Raw genomic sequence first — 15,383 nt, 5'->3', positions numbered from 1 at the left:
TTTGTAGGTTTTCTCTCCAACCAGATCGTCCTCCTTTTGCCACTGCTCCCATGTTGCAGTGTCAGTGGGACTGTGGTCACTAAGCTGCACCTCGTCAAAGCAGCATTCTGTGCACAGGCGATGCATGCATCTTTCATCTTCTGTAATGCACTTTATACTTGAAAGGAGTGCAGAAAGGCTTTTTGTGGGGACCAAGCCTCTTTTTGCAAGACTGTCAATCAGGAGACAGATATTTGCATGTTGGTAACATGCACATGTGTTGCGGTCACTTGGCTTTGCCGCTGTTATAAAAAGTCTGTAGCTTGTAAACTGCCTGTAGGACATGCGGTGTTCACTCTAACATTTCTGCATGTAGGCCTTATGGAGATCTATTAGAGATCTGATAAGTATTCTTCTTTGCTTTTTCTCTTTCCTGCCTATACTGTGTCTTTCTTCCCTGGGAGAAGAATGCTGTTTTTGTCCAACAGCAGAAAGAACTCCACTTGACATTTCTTCAACTTACCAAATTTTTGCATGGTGGCAAGTGGTGTTTCTTACTGACTGATAGCTTTATTCTTTGACTCTTTTTTTCTATATTTCGTAGCCTTCTGTTTTTCTTTAATTAGCACCTTATTTCTGTTTTTCTGCCTTCTTAACTGGGTCTTAAGCTTGTCTGTCTCTGCTCTACAAGGGCTTGGTGGTGGTGAGGTTGGTGGATGAATAATTGCACCACCGGGATATTTGACCCAGGTCTGCCTACTACTCAACCGTAATGTTTCTATTTACTTTGTTCGTCTTTTCCTCAGGACTTCCTCTCTCCTTGCAGGATCTGCGCTTTATTCTCTCCCTGTATCTCTGTGTTCTTTCTGCACTGGTCATCATTCTACTCTATCTGCCTCAAGTTGAGAAAACAAAAGGGAAGCACACATGTGAGTAAGTAGTATGACAAATTGTGTAGGTACAGTCTCCTTCAATGGACGCTAATGTAAAATAATAGGCTACTATGACTGTGAGAGGTCAACTAAAATAAGAAAATTAATAAATCCCGGATTAGCAAGGTGTTTAAGGCCGGCCCGGCTATAATACTTGGCTTCAGCCTAGTTCACTTGTTTTCATGTGATGATAGACAAAAAAAAAGTGTTAAAAAGGACAAAACATACATTAAGCTTAGCTATTAGTTATAAAAAAACAAGAATAAATTGTTAGCTCAAATTGATAATTATTCTGTGTGTTGGAAAATAAAGTTCATATCATATGGTGTGACGAAAGGATCATATGAAGTGACAAGCAAAACCTGTCACACAGGTCACACCATATGACACCGTGTGTCACACCATATGACACCGTGTGGTTATGCACTAGCATCCTAGCAGCATACCCACTGCAACATGGTAACTTATATTTAAAGTAAAAATGACAAAAAAGTCATTTATTTTTGGCATTTTTCTGTAAAAAGTGTCACACTAAAAGACACTGGGAAAGGGTACTGAAGTGGGAGTGCCAAAAATATTTGATTTATTGAAAAAATGACAAGAGACAACTCACCTTGTAATCCCTCCCTAAAAAAAGGTGTTTTCAGTGCTTCCCGGTAAAACAAGGACCTCTCCTCCCCAAGAGTCTACAACTAATTGCCTGATGAAATATCACAATATAGTGTCACACCATATGATATCCATTTCTGGGACAAAATCTTTTTGATCAGAGCTGACTCAAAATATTATGCCTGGACTTTGAATATCGTTTGACTCTCAAATAGACATCTGTGTTATCATTCTGTACTTTATTGAGGAGAGTTGCATTTATTTTCCTTAGTTTTATTCAAGTTTAAACTTTGTGAAACGTGCTTGGGACAGTCACACCATATGATCTTTTTCATGTTTGGTTGAAATTTTTAAAAAAAGTAAGTGATGAATTGCACGAATGTTCAGTATGTTCACATTCTGTACATAATATACAGTTTTTTGTTATTTATATAACAGATTGTATTATATTTGCACTATGTGTGTGTATGTGGGTATGTATGAAGGTGAGTGTATGTACGTATATGTATAATTATTTATTTTGTGTTCTTTTTTGTTTTTAATTACCTATGTCTTGCTGCTGTTTTTGGTATTGTTTGTATTGTTGTTGACTGGAAGCTCCTGTCACCTAGACAAATTCCTTGTATGTGTAAGCATACTTGGCAATAAAGCTGATTCTGATTCTGATTAAGCAGCATGTTCTGAACAATATAAAAATGTTTTTTGACAAATTAATTTTGACAAATTAACACCTATATATATATATATATATATATATATATATATATATATATATATACATATATATATACACAGTATACTGCATATATACATACAGCATATATACATACAGCATATATATATATCAATATATATATAGGTCAAGTGGTCTGAAGCCCTATACAATCACGCCAATTGGCTGAGCAGATTTGATGCCATTTCCTCAGATTTTCTTCCAATGCATGAGAGAAATGGCAATGAACCGACTTTTTTCTATTAGTGGTAGCACTTGCCACTTAAACATTTACAGTATGCACATTTCTGCAAAAACAACAAACATTTATTTTTGAGTAATAGAATGTAAAGCAATGTAAATGTAAAACACTCGGACAGGAGATAGACAACAGGCTTTTGGTATGAATCAGGGGAGACTTCTGTGTCTAGGAAAAAAGGTGGATAGCAGGGTATGATTTTGTCAAATGGATAAGACAGAAAGAGGTGACAATGTCACTGCAACCATTGATATTTCAATTAATTCGTACTGTAACTGACTATTTTAGCATTAAATATTCACCATGCTACTTTTCAGTACGACAGCAGCAATTAAAGCACCAGCTCTCTAGCAATCTAAAAGCCCTGCAATAATTGTTCATCATTAAGTAAGTTATTTTTAGTGGTCTGACAAGCACAATTATACATCCCATATGTCATTTTCTTCGTTCTGTTTTGATGAAGAGCTGGAGGTCACCCTGCCGACCATGAGCTTCTGTGAAGTTAGCTCTGTTGTCAAGGCTACTGAATGTGGGGTGTCAGCCTGTTTCGCCAAACAGCTTGTTGCGCCTTTCTTATTTTGAAACTAGCTGTTTGTGTGTATAAATTAGGTGTGTGCGTGTGTACATATATGTAGCTTTCATGTGTTTGCATGTAAATGGAATAAAAAAGTGGGAAGGTAGGCCTTAATGTTCTTTGCATCTGATTTTACTTCCATCTATACAAATAAGTAAATGTTACTCTGTGTTTCCACTGGCACAGAACAAAATACATTCAATGCTGTCCACAGTGCTATAGCTCTGCAAATTTAGGGTGTGTCTGTAGATTTACAGAAGTGTGGTTGCCTTATTATGATCTAATATTGCAGTTCCGAGTCAATAAAGTCTTCATATGTATTATCTTTATGCAGATTTGCAAATGCTTTAATCCAAAACAACTTGAAGTGCATTCAAGCTACAGTATATATTTGATCAATTAGTGCATTCCCTGGGAATGAAACCCATGACATTGGTATTGCAAGTGCCATACTTTAGCAGTTCAGAAACTTTAATGCATGCATGATTGAATATTAACTTTTGAACGTACATTCCAACAATTATACTAAATTCCCACTCACTTATATTGCATTGTACCCACTCACGGCATTGTTTACTTGCGCACACTGTCTGCATTGCTTTAGCGCATAGTTTTTTTCTGTAGTGCATTTCACGTAATGCTGCCATTCTAGATTATTTAATTAGATCAACATCAATGAACATGGATAAATGAGCATTGTTGAAAGCAACTTTGTAGAAACGAACGGAGCTGCATTGATTAGACTGTTTGACTGATGGTCTATTATGTAAGAGTTGTTTTGGCTAGTGAAACTCACCTGTGATTGGCTGGAAGGTTGCTCAATCAGCCCAAAGTAACAAGATGCAAAGAATGCTGTATACAAATCCACCATTTGGACCTGGTATGGGTTTAGCTTAGAAAAGTGCTCTTTTTAAAGAGTGTGAGGGACATGTCAGAGAATCAAAGATTCACTGATTGTTCTTTTACCTTGAGGATTACAATAAATCGCAGACTATTGGCACTAATAACCAAAAGTTTTGCAAACTTTGATATTTGAACTGTAATTTAATAAATGATGTGCTATTTGCTGCACACACCCGCTATAATTTAAAATGACTTAGCTTTTTAGTAATCTTGCAAGGCCATATCAATGTAGAGTTGATAGATACCATACCATACCATACCAATGTTGCAGAGGTCAGAATCGGCAGGTTTCATAGCATTTTGGATGGTTTTCCCTCATCGTGTAATTGCCGCTTTTACAACTGCCATGAACGTAACAAAGAGATGTCTTGTCCTCAACACCAGTTTTTCCCCATTTATGTGAAAAAGACTACATGTATTAAGTATTACATATTTTTACGAGTTCCAACCCTTCTACATTGTGGCTATTATAATTTTTGGATTGTGCATTTCTATACTCAAGAGTGTGTGATCTACAAAAAACTAGCCTCCATGATTTTGTCACATCCGTAAAGCAAGTTCATTTTCCGAACCATACTGAAATAATTTTTTTTTATATCTGGACTATATTTTCTGGAGCTTAAGATTAAACAAACAAATGGTTTAATATTCTGGCAATGATTACTTTATATGTAAAGTTAAATGTTACGTTTTCACTGCAGATGTCAAGCTGGAATTGCCTATAGGCCGTTATAGATAGTACTTTCAAAATTATCATAAAAGTAGTCCTCACATGAACTTTCAAATCACTGTGAACCAGCTTCCCTCATAGGTCTCATTAACAAATCAGTGATCACAAAATGTATTTAAAAAATCTCCTTTTGTGTTCTGCAGAAGACGGAAAGATGTATTTGGAACGACAAGAGGGCGAGTGCATCATCAGAATTTACAATTTACAATACATGTAAGAATTTACAATTTAAGATGAACTACTCCTTTAAACTGGAATGTGGGTGATAGCAGAATAAGATGCTGGTTATTGCACTGAAATACAGAGAAGTGGAACAATGGTTTAGTGAATTTTAGTGTGTCATCACATATAGCACATCAAAAACAAATTTCCATTTGATTATGTATTAAAACAACTCAGTGTGTGAGCATGCATTTGACAGTTCATTGATTCTGATATTTAAACAAAATCCCCAAAGATACAATTACTCACTATGAAAGTTGTTGTAGCTCAATATATGAATATTTAAACTACACATGATAAAACACAGTAAGTAGACGGCCAGATACAACCCTGCTCTTCTCCGGTGTGAATAATGAGCAAAGAGACGGCAAGCATTTAATGAGAGTGGTCTGCTATCGCAACGCTCTGTGTCTGCTGGCATGAAGAGATGTCATTTGTATTTTGTAAAACTCAAGTATGTTATTCATGAGAGAGGCTAATGGAGTCCTTCGACTGAGTGCTCTCAGCTCTGATGCTCAATTCTGGTTCTGACTGATCCTACGCAAGCTGTGTGTGAGGAAACTTCAGTCATTAGGTTGCATTGCCAAACTCAATAAAAGGAGAAATGTATTCACGATTTGATTAGAAAATCGTTAATCTGAATATACAGTATGTGCTGGATTTAATGGTTCATGTTTAACAAAGTGGATTGCTTGATTTGATTTCCCTAAAAGTTTATGAATTCACTCATAGCTGATTATAAGTTTTGTTTGTTAACTTGTAACTACAATGCAAATGGTTTGACTAAGACACCTCTTAATTATGACTCAGACAACAATCAGGGGCGGCTGTGGCTCAGTTGGTAGAGTGGGTCGGCCACTAATCGCAGGACTGGTTCGAATCCCGGCCCACACGACTCCAAATGCCGAAGTGTCCTTGGGCAAGACACTGAACCCCAAGTTGCTCCCAATGGCAGGCTAGCGCCTTGCATGGCAGCTCTACCGCCACTGGTGTATGAATATGTGTGTGAATGGGTGAATGTGTCACAGTGTAAAGTGCTTTGAAAACCGTTAAGGTTAAAAAGGTGCTATATAAGTGCAGACCATTTACTATCATATAAAAACCACCCCTAGACCTATGTTATAATTAATTTATTGTTATGATTAAATATTGTAATACATTTTTACTTCCACTTTGACCTTTCTGTAATTTATGCATAATTTACTCATAATAGTGTAATGATATAATTCAATAATTAGAAATAAATAATAAAGATAATTACATTACTTTATTTTGGTACACAAGTAAAACTTTAAAAAAAGACAATACAAAAAGTTTCTTTAGAAAGCAATATATTGTTTATTTTCATATTACTGAATATGCAACTGAATGTATTTCTTGGCCTTTGTGGCATGGTCTGTTTTGGAACGTAATTACTAACATCAATCAACCTTCTGCTCTTAGTAATGCAATAAAGTATTAGACCAACATTATAAGATTTTGCAATTCACCAAGACCGATTTTAAATGGGCTGTGATTTTCATTTTCTTTGGAAAATTCATGAGCATGAAAGAAGATCAGGACTTCAACCCTTACAGCTTCTCAAATAGTGCTTTTAGGTCCCAGCAGGAGAGCTCCACTTAAACGAGTTCTGGATTTTAACCTGCAAGCCTCACTCTCCATCTCATGTCTTATGAGGCTATTGACACAATTTATGTAACCCATCCCAATGCTCTCCTCCCTAGCCTGCCCTATCTTTACCACTTAGTTGTAAAGCTGCTATTATAATTTTTGTTACCTGTTTGTTGGATAAACATGCATGCAAATTTGATATAATCGTCTCCAAGCTCCAAATCACTTGGCTCTTGCATCTCTAGAGGCAAATGAATACAATGGCTGTCAAAGCTGCCTGATTCCATTTTTATAAAAAGGGACATCTATGTGAGTGGTAAAAATAGTTAAGCTCCATCTAGATGGAGGCTTATGCTTGAAATGTAGGCTAAGAGTGGAGACTTGCAAAATAGGTGGATGCATTAAGGCAAATCAAAGGTAAAAGATTGAAGAATGAAATCAGGAGGGTATTTGAGCTGGCATTGGGGAGGCCTTGGAGGACTGGAGGGATTTGATTTACCTCTCTGTTCTGCCAACCGCCAGGAGTATATTGCTGTTAAATGTTCTGATTTCATTGCATAGGAAGAAAATCTATAGAGATTTCTATATTTACTTTGATGATAAATGGAACTGGTTTGAGAGCCAAAGGTCAAACCAAAAGACAGACTGTGTGTGGGACTTGAGATTGTAATTCAAAGCGATTATAGTCTGAAATAGGATTAACAATAAAGGTATTTATTGATTTATTTTTTTGTGAGAGGTGATGTCAAACATTTAAGTAATATCACACAAGCAAGAGTACATGCTGATGTATTGAATATCAGGACTATCAATCAGTCACAATTTTTAAAAAAATGTATTAATCGAATGGCCCCCAAATAATTGTTCAAAATGTAATGATTTTATATAATTGTGTGTAATATATTATAAATATGTAATATAATAATTCAGATAATTAAAATGTATTACATTATTGTGACAAGGCAAGTAGAGCATTGATTAAACAATACAAAAAGTGGCTTTAGAAGGCAATTCATCTACCAAGTGAATCATTCAATCTGTCTGTAGTCTTATTAAAAATCTATCTATAAGGACTTATAGCATAAGGACTTATTATAAGGGCTTTTCTTAGGTCTGTACACATGTACTTTCTTGAAATTTGGAGCATCTCACTTTGGGTGATCATAAATAGCATTTTATGACACTGTGTCAAGTTTAACATAGTCTGAAACTTAGAAAAACAAGTCTTGAGACCCCAGAGTTACATTCCGCCCAGCTTTCTTAGAACACAAGAACACATCCTCATTTTGTGCTATTTGCAGTCGCAGTGGTTTGCTTCCTGTACAGCTGCACGTTGCCAATACAGCTGGAGTGGTGCTTACTGCCTCCTGCTGATTGGGACTTGCTATAACATGAAGGTGGTAATTTGAATTGCTCCGATGGTAAGAAAATTCCTTATTATTGGGGACATGATTGATTTAATTTTTTACATAATTAATCTCACTGCATTAATGAGTTAAAACAACAGCCCAAAGGACTATTGTGATTTCATTTTTATGGTTTATAAAATATGATTGTCATAATCATAAAAGTTAAAAAAGGTACAGTACATATAAAAAAAATTAAAAATACATATTACCCTACTTTTGATCCTCACCATTGGATAGAGTGGCCCTGCATTTCAAATGGGATAAATCCTCCTCCGAAGGGCACTTGGAAGGGAGAATAATCATGGCCGCCATGTTGAGGGTCATTTCCAACTGAAGTGATCATAAATAACTGCTTTGAAGGGCCCTTCGAAACTAACGTTTCCGTATGGGTTCAACTGATGGACACTTCGCTGTCAAGCCAACCGGAACTGGACCATAAATCTGCAGGTTTGCCAAGTCTTATGCAAATAAAACTTGCTGCAACTAAAAAAAATTGACATTCCTTCATCTCTGTGGTCCAAAAAGCCTTAAATTATTATTATGAACTTTTAAAAAACATAAAAGGCTTTCTGTTTGAAACTGGCTTTTGCTTGTGTTATTTTACCATAAATTTGCTTGATCTATTGTTGAAATAAAATACAGTACGTATACACAGTGGCATTTAATTTATTCAATAATTGAACACATACTCTACATTTGTTTGTGGGTTCATTTATCAAATTAAATTATATTTAAAAATGTAGCTTACATTTCTTGATAAAGCTAAATATTTTACTGCATTTCTTTTCTGTTTGCATTCAAAGCAGCTAATAGTGAAGCGAAATCATGATTACTGATTAGATGCAAGTGATGTTCATTAGCGTCAGCCTTGTGCGATGGTAACTGCAGTTCCTTTAGCATGGAAAGATGACACTGAAGTGCATTCCAAATGTCCAGTGCGCTGAAGCTTTCTAAGAGTGTAAACCATTTAAAGGGATTAGATCATAAGCATGAGCCGTTTGTAAGGGAACGCATCCTCATTCTGCACCAAACATATGTTTGTATCCATAAATGGACATGAGGATATCCAAATATGGGCATGAGGTGAATAAAACTTAATAAATGAATGACAAAAAAAAAAAAAAAAGTCAAGATGCTTCACGCATCAAAGGATGAATGAGGAAGGCGACAGACGATAGATGTAAAGCCATACTCTTTTTTTCTGGTCCGTCCAAACTGTCCAATCAGTTTAAAGGACAAGAACTGTGGTACAAATCTGACACTTTTAAGAAGACACTCACGTGGTGGCTTAGTCAAAAAGAGCAAAGATCATTCTACCGACTTATCATTCTACCGACATCAAATGATATCGTCTATGCTATTTTCCAGCACAAAGTCTTTAAAACAACCAATTACATGCACATTATCTGTCAACTGATTCACATTCAAGTGTCACAAATTGTTCATATGCCCTCTTATCTCAGGAAATAATCTGTATGCGGTTTCCAGGAGAGACTGTAAATGGGGGTGGATTTATTGATTTTTTTTTAATGTGTGAGTGTTGGAAGTCTTTGGGGATACTGTGGACTCCCAGCATGATCTACACACGGCTGCTGAGAATGTTAAATAGGAAATCTTGAAAATGTTCTATGCTTGAAAAGCAAACCCAGCAACCTTTGGTTTTTTCCACCAAAAAAAAAAAATCCAATCTACACTCATTAATTGTCCATTCACTGCGTTTTCAGAGACTGTGAGGAAATTCATGGCTCCTTGAACCCCAGACTAGAGGAAATCTATTTTTAGCTCAGTGCTGGCTGTTACTTCACAATAAAAAGCTCAGCATGAAGAGGGATTGTAAAACAGCAGCTCTGCTGTACATTCATTAGGCGTGAATGTAAATCATATAATCTTCTGTATCATGTGCTGCAGGCCTGTCTAATGAATGCTTGCAGATGAGTGATGTGATTAGAGGTACTGTATCTTTTAATCCTGTTGAATTTTTGGTGTTAACACTCTCCCTCTCTGTCAAAGTAATATTACTTAGCTCAAAGAATTATTCACCCCAGTATAAAAATCTTGTCCTCATGTCATTCCAAACATGTTTGATTTTATTTCTTCTGTGGAACACAAAAGGTGAATTTTCTGAAGAACATCTTGGCACTAACATTCATATGATGCTCTATATTCCAAATCTTCTGAATTCTTCCGATAGCTTTTTGTAATGGACATACTGAAAAGACATTAATCACTAAAAATAATCTACACTTTTTTTCCCCTCTTTGACATCAATGGTGTTTTGTCACAAGACACACATTATCCAATGGCATTTGGAGTCAGTGACATTAACACAAAATTTTTACATTCATTATGACTTTCAGTGATAACTAAGGTCACAACAAGCAGTGACACTATTGGTTTGATTGCTTCTCTCAGTAGCAAGGTGGTACCGTGATGTAAGCTACAACAGTTGTGAAGCTATTTGATTGATAAGGTAGCGGTGACAAACGGTGCAACATTGTGACTTATTAACTGTTTACTGTACAGTATTTACTGTTGCCGATTTCTTATCAGAACTAGAGATGTCCGATTTGCAAATTAATCACTATTTTGAGTCCTGTACAATGAATTGGTCCCACGTGATCGCAAAAGAGTTTGAACGGTTTCAATCTAAAACACTCAAGACTACTCAAGCATGCACTGAATCATTTGTAGCAGTCTCTCACTGACCAACAAGGACCAACAGAGAACAAAAATAAACACTTGATGCAGAGCATATTTATCTACAATCAATTTAAAACCAAACCTTCAAATGCATCCTACCATTTGCCAGTGATGAAGAAAGTCTTTATTAAATTCCACACCTGCATGTGAAGGTTGTGAATGACCTACTTGCTAGAAAATACATTTTCCATCCAAAACAGTATGAAAACACCAATAGTAGCTGTGGCAGGGTGGAGGGCAGGGCCGGGTCGTGATCCAACACACCCGGTCCCGTATTAGGCTAATCAAGCCTCCCGAGAGGGATAAAGGTCGACTGCAGAGGATCGTGCGGGAGAGATAGTTTACGGACATGTCCGTCATGTGTGTATTTGTCTTTTAAGTTTATCATTAAAACTATTATTTATATTGTCAAGCCGGTTCTTGCCTCCTCCTTTGAACTATGTTACACTGGTGCCGAAATCCGGGAAGGAGGAGGGATACGCTGTAGTAGAGTTCTCACCACTACCATCCACCCCAATGGAGAAGCCGCGGCCATCTGCCGGGGGACTAGGAGCCCAGCCGCCTGGAAGAGGATGATGGCTGCCAACTGCGAGGGGAGAAGGGGCTCCTAATCGACCGCCTGGAGCGGTCAGGGCTGCTGCCAGGGGCGCAGGAGTCGCCTACCGGCCGCTGAAACGCAGCTGGGTTTGAGACCACCTGGAGCGGGAGAACCGCTGCCAGGGGCGGGGGAGACCCCTTCTGTTCCCCGAGAACGTGGCGTTCTTTCTGCCAGGGGCTGGAGGTCTGCCTTTGATCCGCCCGGAGAGGCGCGGCTGTCGTCCGATAGAGGGTGGAGGAGTGGCCGAGGAACAAGCTAAGGCGTATTGGAGAACTGGCGAGTAAGAGTTGTTTTTTTTCATCTCTCTCTCCTCTCTGTCTCTCACTGCCGCTCTGCGTTGGCCTTTTCCCTCTCTTTTAAATTTTAGTGTTTTTTTGGGGGGTACTACACTGTTAAAGGAAGTACCCCCCAGTTTAATTATTTCTGTTTCCCTCCCCTTGTCCCCTCCCTCATCCAGGATGACCTGCCGGCAGATGGGGCTTAGGGCACGCCCTCCCCAGGGAAAGAGGGGGGTGTACGTCATGCAGGGGGCTCCCCAGCCTGAGAGAACGAGGGAGGAATGTGGCATGGCGGAGGGCGGGGCCGGGTCGTGATCCTACACACCCGGTCCCGTATTAGGCTAATCAAGCCTCCCTAGAGGGATAAAGGTCGACTGCAGAGGATCGTGTGGGAGAGAGAGATATTTACAGACATGTCCGTCGTGTGTGTTTGCCTTTAAGTTTATCATTAAAACTATTATTTATATTTTCAAGCCGGTTCTCGCATCCTCCTTTCCCTTGAACTACGTTACAGTAGCCTACACAAAAACACCTAAAGTACTAAAAAGTACCATGGGCATTACTAATGTATTCTTTGAAGTGCCCTAAAGCACCATGTACATACAGTGTGGTACATGTCAACTTTTGTAGTCAAATTCAGACCTTTGGTGGAGGGACTGTCACTGACTGTCAGTGAATAATGGTTTAAGTTGTAGTAAGTTCTTCAGACAAATGGCTTTAGTAGACTAAATATAGGGCATGCATCTTATGGACCACTTTTATGATACTTTTATGGTGCCTTTTTGTCATTTTGGAGCCTGACAGACCAAGTCCCTGTTTACTTTCATTAATATGTAAAAAACAACATCCAGGTTATTCTTAAAAAATAAATCCTTTTCTAATCCATTCTAGTCATACAATTTCAGAATGATGACAGAGTTTTCATTATTGGCTCACATTAAAGCATAAAATGGCTCCTCTGTTGAGATGAGGAAATGTGATGATGTCATTTTCACTGTCGCTGCTTTTATGAGGTGAGCAAAGGTGAGCCATACAGTTATCTTTGAATTCTTAGTGACTCTAAGCCTCTATACATGGAGATATGAGCCTCCTCGTTTTTTTTCAGTTCCATAAATTGAAAGCTGGCCCTTTTGCCCGCCTCATCACACTGTGATTGTGCATGGGGTCGATCCTCTCAGAAATGCAATCTCACCTTTAACCTCAGTGACACAGATTGTTAAGAGGCAGCGGTAAAGAAAAGTGCTGCCTGTGCTAGTTTAAGTGGGACTGAGAAGACATGCACAGGTGAGTTTCAGTGACCCCGGAGAAAAACTCCAGGGCAGAGGCAACTGACAGTCTGCACTGTCCTTCGTCGAGTAAAATGCATGAGGAAACAATTGTAGCCTGAAATAACAGCTTTAGCTGTGCCAGCTTTTCTTCAGTTCAGTCAGTTGATTTGGCCAGGTTTGATTTTCTTATTCAAAGCCATAAATTACGAGAGAACTTCTGAGGATTTGTTGACTGGAGTGAACCGCCTGGTTAGTGTGTAAATCAAAGGTGCCTTATTCTGTGGTCAAGGCTGGTTGATTCATTTAGCCATTTGATTGATTACATGACTGACAAACCAAAGCAATTTATTGTGTCGCTGCTTGACCTTTGATGCCGTATTGCTGATTTTAAGGCTTTTGGAATGTCCCTTTTTCTATGCGCTATTTTGTCCTGTCCTTCTGCAATTCCAGCACTAGTATTACAAACACAATAGTTCATAATGAGCAATAATTCTGTACATCAACTGACATCTGTGATTCAAAGATTAAATCATTATAATTGTAATTAGCAGTGTCATTCTCATCAGGAAACATGCTCATATTGGACATAAATGCTTTATAATTGAGGATTTTAAAACAGTATTTTAGCCACAATTATCTTCAAACCTTGCCCATTGGCTTAGCTGAGTTCTTATCAACAGACCAGCTCAGGAATAAATGTGTTTAATTTGCATCTTAATTCAGGGCTAATCAGCTAATTAATTTAGTTTTTCATTTAGTTCAGTAAAGTAGCTTAAGCTGTGTAGTCAGTCGCCGTTCCTTCTTAAAAGTGCTGATAGATTTAAAAAGATGGTTCCATTTCCCCAATTAGCCCCATTTAGATTTAGAAACTTGGTAGATGTTTTGATCCAAAGCAACACACAATTCATTCAAAGTATACATTTCATTTGTTTTGGTTACCTGGGAATCAAACCCTCTCTGTTGGTATTGTTGAAACTATGCTCTACCAGTTTAGCTACTGGAACCAATAAGGCTACTCAGCTTAAGTGAGTGGGGTTTTGAATTTAGCAACATGAATAGAATTTGCTGTGATTATATTTCTCTGGGCTAAACTCCCTCCTGCCAATAACAGATTTCAGAGGATTCACAAAACGATAAAGCACAAAATTAAGGAGATACCTTGAGGTGTGTAGAGAGGGCACGGGAAGCAGGTGAGATTAAAAGAGTTCGGGTTTGCATCTGCTGGTCATTCTTGGAGTTGGGGAATGGTGGTAGGGGTCTTCCACTAAAACTGTAACTCAATTTGGCCACAATCTCAGTTGATCTCATCTAATTGCTGTCTCGTTCCTCTCAGCCTATTCACCGTCTATTCACCATTAGGATCTGAAGAAGGAAAGTAGAGAGAGACAATAAGGAGTTGGAAGAGAAGATACTTGTGGGGAACCCTCAAGGAAATTGATCTAATTTGATTAAAAATAGGATGTGGATATCACTTTATTAATTATTCATAGGCCACAGTGAATGAACTGAATAAGATATGGTTCCATGATACCTAAATATAGCCCACTAAAATAAATAAATTATGCATTTTTCAGACATTCTATACCAGGCCTTGATCTTCTGAAAAAAATATATTTTTTAACAAATACTGTGGTATAAAGTCTGGTTGCCTTTGCAGGTTATTCTGACATAGAACCAGTTTTTTTAGGCATATATGAGCATGGCAAGCAAACTCTGTAATACGATTCAATGCAGTGAACGAAAGAACCAACAAATATCTCTATGATAAAAAAACTGGTCTTTGGAGACAAAACCAGTGAGTCAGCACGTCACTGCAATTCATAATAATAAAACAATTTGATTAAGCCTCCCATTAAATACTGGAAACCTTGGTGAATTTATATTAGATAAATTTGCCTAGATATGGTATAATAATTCCTGAGGCAATTCCTGCTTCTCTCAGCAGAAAAGGGATAGGTAAATTGATGGCATTAGCAACTTCTTGACAGGAAAAAGAAAATTCAAATGAGCTTTTGATTCACCAAAAGTCTGACAGAAGTTTACAACTCTTCGCCGGTAGTCGTAACCTTTGGCATCAGTGGCGAATTTGCAGCAAGTTTGCCATGAATTTCTTCATCTACACATTTTAGTCGATTTTAAAATGTTGCCTTGGGGAAGCAAACCGAGCTAAGTAGAGAATTCAGCATTGTTACAATTTTAGTCTCAGTTTTGGAACAAAGCAAACAAACTACAGGTCTGAAAAAAAAAGAAGACAATTAAAGCAACAAACCAGTTTGTCTTGATTTAGCTGCTGTTTAGGGGTGGTTAAATATAAAATAGATGATACCATAATAATACATTTTTATGGAAAGGACCAGTATCCGCAGAAAACACAGAAGCAATTAGCAAAAATGTGTGTAGACTCTGTGATGAATTACTGTCTGTCAAAATGTAATAAATACTGATTATTTCACTGACAGAAAAAAATATACAGTTCTGCTCATGGATATCTCACTTGCTTGATACTAAGTACCTAAAACTAAAAAGACCATTCCTAGGGGTGTAAAGTAACAATAACTTTATGTGCAACAATAACTCTCTCAGTCTGCATTAAGTGAAA

This window comes from Xyrauchen texanus, chromosome 21 (genome assembly GCF_025860055.1).
Source record: "Xyrauchen texanus isolate HMW12.3.18 chromosome 21, RBS_HiC_50CHRs, whole genome shotgun sequence".
In the NCBI taxonomy this organism is placed as follows: Eukaryota; Metazoa; Chordata; class Actinopteri; order Cypriniformes; family Catostomidae; genus Xyrauchen; species Xyrauchen texanus.
The sequence above is the reverse complement of the archived record's forward strand: the minus strand, read 5'-3'. Positions refer to the sequence as shown.